The sequence below is a fragment of the Nematolebias whitei genome, chromosome 4 (genome assembly GCF_014905685.2).
Source record: "Nematolebias whitei isolate Nwh7 chromosome 4, NemWhi1, whole genome shotgun sequence".
Taxonomy (NCBI): Eukaryota; Metazoa; Chordata; class Actinopteri; order Cyprinodontiformes; family Rivulidae; genus Nematolebias; species Nematolebias whitei.
In genome coordinates this window covers 14,054,537-14,063,751 of record NC_056501.1, presented here as the reverse complement: position 1 = coordinate 14,063,751, position 9,215 = coordinate 14,054,537, and the positions used below count along the sequence as shown (strand labels likewise).

The window sequence follows — 9,215 nt, the reverse complement described above, 5'->3', positions numbered from 1 at the left end:
GATCTCAACTACTGCAACACTAATATTTAGGTCAATATCTGTAAAAAATACTAAGTGTTTTCAATTTGTGTATTTTTTTTAATGGGTAATTGACAGTGGCGGCCATCTTTTGTTGTCGAGGTAAATCTGCTGTTTACTTTTTAAGAGTTTCATAAAACTTCCTTTAGTTGTTCATGTAATATTTTGCTAACTGATAGACGCATAAACACATGCACAGGCAGACAAAAGCAAAAACATAATTTGCCGTTTGGTGGTGGGTGACGTTTCTATTTTGAAGTAACATCTTAGATTCAGATGTTGTGAAAAAGATCAAGATATGGAGGAAAATGAAGAGAAAAATAGCTTTTAATGCCACTCTTACCTAAATAAAATGTTTGCACTTTCCCAAGTCTCTTATAATGATCTAACAAACCTTTCCCAGTCAGTGACTTGAGTGCGTTACTGAAGCCGTTAAAAACTCTCAATTCGTTGTAGATATTTTCATGGGGCACGGAGAGATGTGAACTTTATCTCTGAGCTGCCATGCAGATTTTAATCACCCTGCCTGGCCCTTATTGTTTGGTCAAAGTCTAAGGTCGGTGCATACCTGTTCAGCTGTTTACCTACACCTCCTCTGCAGGAGAAACCCGTTGATCATCTTTCGGTCCGTTCTAGGTGTGGCCTTCTCGTAGGCCTTCTCTGCTCTTCCCTCCCCCCACGCAGCCTTGTCCAATCCCTGCCACGCGCACAACTCACCTGAAAGGATTTTCATACCGATCGCTGATTGGCCAGGTACAGGCACAGTGCCTCAGGCCTCCTCTACCAATGGCGACAGCGCTGCGTGACTCATAGGGAGAGGACAAGTTGCTTCACTACACTTCTCCTTTTTCTGTTTCAAACAGCAGCCATTGCATTGTCTTGTGTTTTTTCCCTCCTCCCCTCCTGTTGTCCATATTTGTTTTGTCACAGTGAGAAAGCAGTGGGTCTGGCCAGTCCTCATCTTTTAGGCACTGTTCTCATCTGAGTACATCTTGGATTAACCCAGTTTCGCCTTTTTGTTGCTCGTTTTTATCCTTATTTTCAATGGTTGCTGCGATCGACACTTGCTCGATTGCCAAAATGGATCTCCCTGTCATCCGAATCCTGAGTCTTTGAGGTCAGTGATGAATTCTTCTCCACTTAACTTTTTGCTTGTTTGATAGTTTTGAAGTGATGGTGAAACAAATGCCAACAAATGAATAAATTCATGAACTTTCCTCACCGCTTACGAGTTAAATGAACGTATATTTGAGGAATGGAGCTAGTGGAGACGTAGAAAGGTGGTTATATTGACATAATGCGCCTCTTTTCATTTTCAGTAACACACCTTGTCAGATCAAAGGTTTCTGAAGGGCGCTTTAACAAGTTGTTCCAGTTCAACTGATGCATATTTTTCCCACATCTCACTCTTTCCAGCTCTAATTCCACAATCAGCCTTCTAAATGGAAACACAAGAACATTTTTTTTAACATTTTATTGTCACAGCAGCTTAGTTTGAATGATTATTTTTATATTTTTTAATGGCATTTTGAGCCTTCATAAAACAAAGCAATGCGAGGGACTTTTTGCACCTGGCGATTTAAGAACGGATTGAAACAATTCTTTTACTGATGCATCTTGGTTGTATTTCTTTTACAAAGTGTTGCCTTATAAGGGGTGTTGAAACAAGGGCGGGAACAGTGTTTTGCAAGCCGCTGGCCCAAACCCACATGTATTTTTCTTGGTGGGGTAATCGGTAATTATACACTGTGTTGATTTTGTCCTATAATTGCCAACCAAATCCTAATCTGTCATTTTTGAAAGGACACATTTTTACATTTGTAGCAAAAGTCACCTTTTGTTTATGGTTTCAGCGCCACCTCTATGCAAGAAGTCAGTCATGCACTGCTTCGTGCATCAAACCCTCAGCTCTCCAGAACAGAATGCTGCTCATCTTGTAAAGTAATGTCCTATCTGTGCATTTGAATAAGAAGTAGTTCACTCTCTCTTTCACACACATTCGAACAAACCTTCCTTAATGGGTTTTCTTTCTTTACATGCTTCTCGATGAGTAACTTTTTTTTTTTTTTTGGCTTAATGTTGAGAACTTGTTTCTAAAAGTTGCTCAGTGCAGCAGAGATAAAAGCATGCTTCCTGTTTCACCAGAAACAGACTCTGCACTTTGGTGACCACAGAAGACACGGTGTGCAAGCTGTTTCACAGAAAAAAGTGTTAAGTTTGAACTGTATTTAGAGTTGCTTATAGATGCACTTTTAAACAGATCGTTTTAAAAGATACCAAATAAAACACCTCGCTAGAGTCGGTCGCTGAGCTGCCATTTGATGTTCATTTTGCTTCTATTAAGGAAAAAGAATATTTGTGTTTCAGTCTTTAGCATCAACATGTGATGCAGTAAGTGAAAGACTTTGTTGTTGAGGGACGAGTTTGCATTTGCCCTGAATTTCTCCTCTTTTGCCCACCCACCCTGATTTGTATTGTAAATGAGGCCCTCGTGGCTCAGTGAACAAACCTGTGCTGTAGCTGCTGTTTCTGAGACTGGATGGCAGTTTCAATACAAAGTCAACAAGTCTTAGCCTGTAATTAGATGATTAGGCTTGGGCAAGATGACTGAGACATTGCGAGAAAATGGCATGACAGGAGCGAGAGGAGGCGGGGTTCAGTGCATCACTACAGCTTTGGTATGCTGAGATGCAGGTGTAAAAATAAAAAATAAAAATGGCGGGGATATTCATTTTGTGGAGTTGGTGCAAGCGTTTAAAAGCATTAGCAAGTTTTTCTGACCAGGTGAAAACTGTTATTGTCCTTGGACACAGACAAACACGTTTCACATTGAACACCAGAACAACACCAGGAAAATATTAATGTCTCATGAGAATAGGCAGCAGTGATGCTTGTTCACTAAGAGTCTACTAATAATGGCTATAAACATGCCTTAATTATTCACGTTTAGTGTTAACAAGTCTGTCTTTTGAAGGGTTATGCAGTGTTATAAACTGTTAATATCTTACCTGTTGTAAATGGCTCTTTTATTGACCTCAGTTTGGAGAAGTGGAGTTTCATTTTGACTAAGAATGTAAATGCAGCCCTTTATGTATGTAATTTTTCACAACAGGGTTATTCTGACAGAAAACTTGTGATGGCTCTGCTGGAAGTGCCCCCAGGCTGCACAGGAAGTGCTAAAGCTAGTTGCCGTTGTTACTGCTATTTTTGCTTTCTGCTGAACACTAAATTTGTTGAGCTGTGTGATGTGAAACTGACAGCAGAGCTTTATAATTAAAAAATTTCAAATATTGGTGCTGTTTTAGGATAGCAGCAATCTACTTTGGTCTTGACCCAGCTCAGATTAGCGATAATCTTGTTAATTTAGTAAGAACTTGTCAATTTAGTAAGAACTAGTCATTCAAAGGTCATTCAAAGAGCTATCTACAATAGGTAAGATGTTATTTGTTAATAATCTTTCAACATAAACTCACTTTTAATGATCCAATCTATGGTAAAGTTAAAAAAAAAGTTCTTGCAATAATTGATATAATTCACCAATGAGTAAATGTCAACCAACCGCTCAATATCTAGGCCTCTGTTGCAGACTGTAGATATCTTATCACCTCTGACCACTATGAAGAACCACAGGGGCTGTTCTGATTTTGTTTTGGACCAGTACCAAATAATTTTGGACCCTGCTGGTTGTGGTTTTGAGGGGTTGTGGTTTGTAAAGACCTCAGACTCATGTTTATTGAGGGGCCCTGCATACTCCATGCGAAACGTCGAAATCATCTCATTGACATGGTTGCGTGACAAAAGTTGTCATGTTGTTCTCACAGCAGCTTTGCCCGCTCCTTCTCGACACAAGGCCCAGTCAGAACTTTTTGTCACAGGTGTTTGCGCCAAGGATTGTGTGATTGGTCAGAAGTTTGTGGGCATGTTTGTCAATGCGGAAAAGCGCTCAGACATTCAGCTGTACGACTCTCACAGACTCATTGAGATAATCAAATGGCCAAAAAGTCCTGGATGGAGAGGAGACTGCGCACACTTTATCCACGGAGGAGTCTGCTGAGAAGTGTGGCGCTCTCTTTGTGATGACTTGTGGCCAAACGGCGGATGCAGGGATGAAGTGGAGATCCTGGCGACGGTGACGTATACTGCAGAGGGAGGGGTTTCCCAGGAGCTCTGCACCGTGTGTCTCGTGGACTATGAAAGGTGTGAGCGAAAACGAACGTCCCCGCAACCACGTGACGCCGAGTCTTCTATTCGGCTTCAGATGGAGTATACCGGGCCCTGAAGCCATTTCTTCTCTGTTTCCTGGCAGATGTGGGGGTGAGAATCCTTTTTCCATCAAAGACTGTATGAATAGTTGTTTGGAATATTTTAGTTTATTAGCCTAAAATGTTTAAAAACTTGGCATGAAATTATCAAAGTTGAGGGATTTTATTATGTATAACAATGTACTGGTAATCAATGGTAATGTGTTGATGGGGCTTAATCAGTTGTATGAAGCTAAAATTTGTCCATTATTTCTATGATTAGTTTAATCAAATGGTAATAACTGGGGCTTAATTTGAGCCGGATCCTACCGGAACAGGATCCGGGAACTCTCTTATTTTGACAGGGTGCATTCCAGCAACTGTTCGCTTGGATCCAGCAACACTCAGGCTTATTAATAATAAAATTATGAACAAATATGACTGCCTTGAACGAATAAAACTTATATTAGATATGCAAACTGGAATTGCATAAACACTAATTTTAAACACAACAAACGACACTACACAACTTCTTTTTCATTTACCCTTTATTTATACAGGTAGTCTCATTGAGCCACGAGAACTCATTTTCAAGAGAGACCTGTTTAGGGAGCAGATGGGGGGGTTAAGGGCCTTGCTCATGGGCCCAGAGTGGGGCGTATGAGGGTGGGGGCAGGTGTGGGTGCTTCACCTTCCCCACCCACATTTTTGATGGGGCTTGAACCGGCAATCTTCCGATCACAGGCCCACCTTCTCTAACCTCTGCGCCACCACTCCCCCAGTAATTTTTAATTCACATACAATCATCTGCCCCTTAAAGTGAAGCATTTCTGCCTCTACCCTTAAAAAAAAAACTTTCCGCTCCTAAAAGAGTGGTGGGGGTGAGTGCCTGGAGGTTTCGCATGTGGAGTCGGACAGTGAATTCAAGGGAGAAGGGTTGGCTCAAAACAGTTGTGTGTGTGTGTGTGTGGGGGGGGGGGGTAGGATGACAGTGTTTACAAATGTACGTTAACGTGTTTAACAACTCGTTAAAATACACCAAAGTGCAGGAAATATCATCTACTTTATTCAAAATTTTCTGATTCCTTAGATAGAGAACTTTACTAATTGGCTTTTATGTATGTAAATGTTCCTGTAAAGTGCCCTGAGACAACTTTGTTGTGATTTGGCGCTATATAAATAAACTGAATTGAAATTGAATTGAATTGAATTGGGGAGGCCCCCCTACCAGCCTGCCCGCTATTTGCGTTCCATCATCAGTCAGTTTACAGATTGAGCCCTGGTCACATAACATGTTGGTCGTGTTAAGAATGATTTCCCTCTGGAGTTTCATTGAAAATCATGGGCCCCTTCAGTTTCAGCTCTTGCTGTCAGGTGACTCCTTTGTTCCCACTACCTCTGGTTTGTCCCAGTTACTGAGGCCTCTGCAGAAAACCACTGGACTCATAGTGAAACACGTTGATGCACATCTTTATTTTCCAAGGGTCTTTTGTATTTTTAAAAAAAAAATTTTTAATTCAGTAAACTTAGACGGAAAATGTTCATATGAAAGCACAGTTTGCGCTCTATGGCTTGGGTTTACAATCTTTTTCCACGTCAGTTTCTGTTTTCGAAGCCGTTTTAATTTCTGTCAGGAATGGATGGAGGCCCAAAGGTTGCGCAGAGAGAACTTGTGACAGGAAGTTTGAACTCTTCTGACGAGCCGGGAAAATCTGGGTGGGGAAAGTTAATGTGTAACTCTCTCCTCTGGTTTATTAGCTGCTGTGCCACCGAGCAAGGCACATTCTGGCTTTATTCTTGTGCCTTTATGCAGCAGGTACTCAGAAAAACCCTCCCTTGATAAATACAACGATATTGAGCAATTGTCTCTCTGTTGCAACTTAAATACTTGGTGCATGCTGAGACTGGCTGCTTATTTCTCTGTTCTAGGAGTTGATGATCACATGTGGAGTCCTTTTTTATATCTTTGAAGCGGATAGCTTTATTTCAGTCCTGAATTATGTCGTGGCTTCTGACTTGCAGCCAAAAAGCAACAATAATTATTATTTTTTTCCTCTTTAATCTTTGTCTTAAAACTTATTTTCTGGAAACTGAAAAAGCTTGTTAGATATTTTATTTAATTTTATTAATTTATGTTTTTTGTGTTTCACAGGGCAAAGTATCTGATCACTTGGCTGGAATTGCCCAAATTATATTGTAGAAATTAAAAGAAAAAAAATCAAATGGACAAATAAAAATATTAAATATTCTTTAAGGAATGTATTTCGTGCCAAATTTTACGCCACAGTTTTAAACGATGTTCATCTAATGTTGAGAAATGAGTGTCGGAGCCATTTTTGGCAAACCTTTAAAGTAATTTTATGCAAGATCTCATGCTTAAAGTACTTTTTTTTTTTGAAGTCTCAGCTAAAAGATTTCTACATTTTAGCTCAGAATTTGTCATATTTAGAGTATATAGTAGAGTTATAGCCATTTCTGTGTTGGCTAAAGTTGATTAGCTGTGGCAGCCATGTTGAATTGGGATGACTCAAATTCACCAGTTATAGATGAACATCCAACAATTGCATCCAATATCATGAGATATTTTGCTAACACAGTTCCATGAACATACACGGACACAGTCAAACACATGAGCATATTTTTTGGTGACGGGCGATAATGAATGAAAACTACAAAGTGGAATATTATAACTCTAATTAAAAATAAATAATTCATGCGCAATTTGCAAAGGAATTCATGAGAGGACCAGATGTATTCTATGATTTACTGTCCTACTTTTAAAACATTTGATCAGTGGGTTCCTTGGTGGGAGATTTGTGGCGATGCTGTTGTACAAACTGTGCCATTGGAAAACACCAAGTGTCGTGTTGGAATAAAAACTCACGGTGATGTCTTGTGTTATTCCCACTCCGAATCCAAGTGAGAGACGTCACTATCTGTACTGCTTCTTGTGTCGTTATCTTTTTGTCTGTGGAGGTGTGGTCAGGTGCAGAGAAAACATCCATTGAGCTAAAATTGGTGAAAGATAAGCGCATTGTGTTTAAGACAAAGGAATTGGAAAGAAAATGAGCATACGGGGCTGATATGTGGAATATCAGGTCACACCTTTTGGTACCTGACCTGCTTATGTAAGGCTCCACGCTGGTCAAAGTTTGTTCTTATACCGTGGCTGCAGTGCTTTATTGTGATGCTGCCTAATGTTGGGAAGTACCTCAGCATTTAGAATATATTTGGAGGAACTGTCGTTTGGATTTTGCACTTTATTGTTTTTACCACATTTATGGGGAAGTGGTTTAACTTGTCTAAGTTATTTGAAGGAGTAGTTATTTTAAAACTGAAATTGTACCAAACAAGGGATGGAAATTGAAAACGCCATATTGTTTCATATGCATTTCATTAAGATTTAATTGCAAGATGGTTACTTACTGCAAACTAGAGAATGTGCATTTTTACATAAAGTGTACAGTGAATGCTGACCTTGATGAAATATGCTCAAGAAGCGTAACCTGCGTTGTTAAAGCTAAAAAAAAAAAAAACAGAATGCTGGCTAAAAACCAAGTAGCAAATCAATCAATAAAAAAGCCAATATAGCAAAATGCTAGCTTAAAGCTAAATATAGTAACAAGCTTGCTAAAAGTAGTAGAATATTTGCTAAAAAAAATAGCACAAAATGACAAAAACATAGCAGATATTCTTAATGAAATTTCAAATCGAACCATGTTTTTGAAGCCACTGATTAAATCCTACATATGGGGATAAATGTGAAAATATGGCATTAAATTAAATATTTTGAAAATACGGATGTTACAATAAAAACAAAAGTCAAAGCATTTATCTCCTGAATGAGCTGAAATAACTGAATGGCTAAAATAGCACAATGCCAGTAGAAATAGTTAGTGGGCAAGAAAACGTACTGAAAAATCAACAAAGAAGAAAACAAGTGTGTGACTTGTCATTTTTTTCAGTTCTACACTGAAATGACTGAAGAGGGAAAACAAATAGTTTCACATGGATGTTGAGAGTAAAAACCTTGCTTTTGTTTGAAAACCACATATGATGCATGCAAACTACCCTCTAACTACAATTTATGCAAATATTATTTTTGTGTCTACTGAAGTGAAGAATTTCCAGACTTCTCTAACATGGAAATTGTCTATCTTGATAAATTGTTTCTGTCAAAAGTTCACAGCGTTTGTGTGGGTGGTGGAGGCAGGTTTGAAATGCAAGTTTATTTCATTTCAGATAAAAGCAGCATGCAGAACGTCATAAAAAAATTCATTACAGCTCTCTGCTGGGCTCTGCCTTCACTTGAAACACAGCCATTTGTGACTGAACTGTAAACACAGAAATGTGATGCATTCATATCTTTTTGGCTGACAGTTATGTGCTGTTCGTTGCTGCATATCGGAGTGGCTTGAAAACACATTCATGGTTTAGTGTTGTTCTTTCCAGCTATTATGAGTCCCACCCTGCATGAGGTCACATCACGCAGGAAGCGTCTCCCCTGCGTGAGATGCATATGAACATAAAATTGACAAGTGTGAAGTAAGTTTGAGTTTGTCTTTTGCCAACTCTCATATGCTAATTCAAACAGAATGTTGTATCTTTTGGTACAAAGAACCATCGCGATCCAGGAACAGATTGAAATTAATTTCCCACATGGTATTCAGAGGTCTTTGTTCCAAACACCCAGCTGCAGCGGTGTCTATGTCTGGAAGCATCAGCAGCAGCTTCCCATCTGGAAAACTATCAACTAAAAATCTGAGTGGAAAGATTTTAGCTAAGGTACTATTTATTTATCTGTTCATTTTTATCCTTTTATCCCCTGCCTCTTTCTGTTAATCTCCACAATGTGAGAGACTTGCAGCCTTTTTATTTAGCTTCAAGTTAACCCTCCAATAGCACTTTGTATGCTGATAGCCTGTTTGTGAAAATGTGTAACAGCATTAACTATGC

At 39.2% G+C, this 9,215-nt stretch overlaps 1 protein-coding gene across 1 annotated transcript in view; it reads left to right on the top strand.

The window, feature by feature from the left end:
• The first annotated feature begins 1,084 nt into the window (after window positions 1-1,084).
• elf1 (E74-like ETS transcription factor 1) overlaps window positions 1,085-9,215 on the top strand; it is a 44,582-nt gene continuing 36,451 nt past the window's right edge. Inside the window, exon 1 of the mRNA XM_037675209.1 lies at window positions 1,085-1,135. The gene's annotated coding sequence lies outside the window, so the exon portion shown is untranslated. The remainder of the gene's footprint in view (window positions 1,136-9,215) is intronic.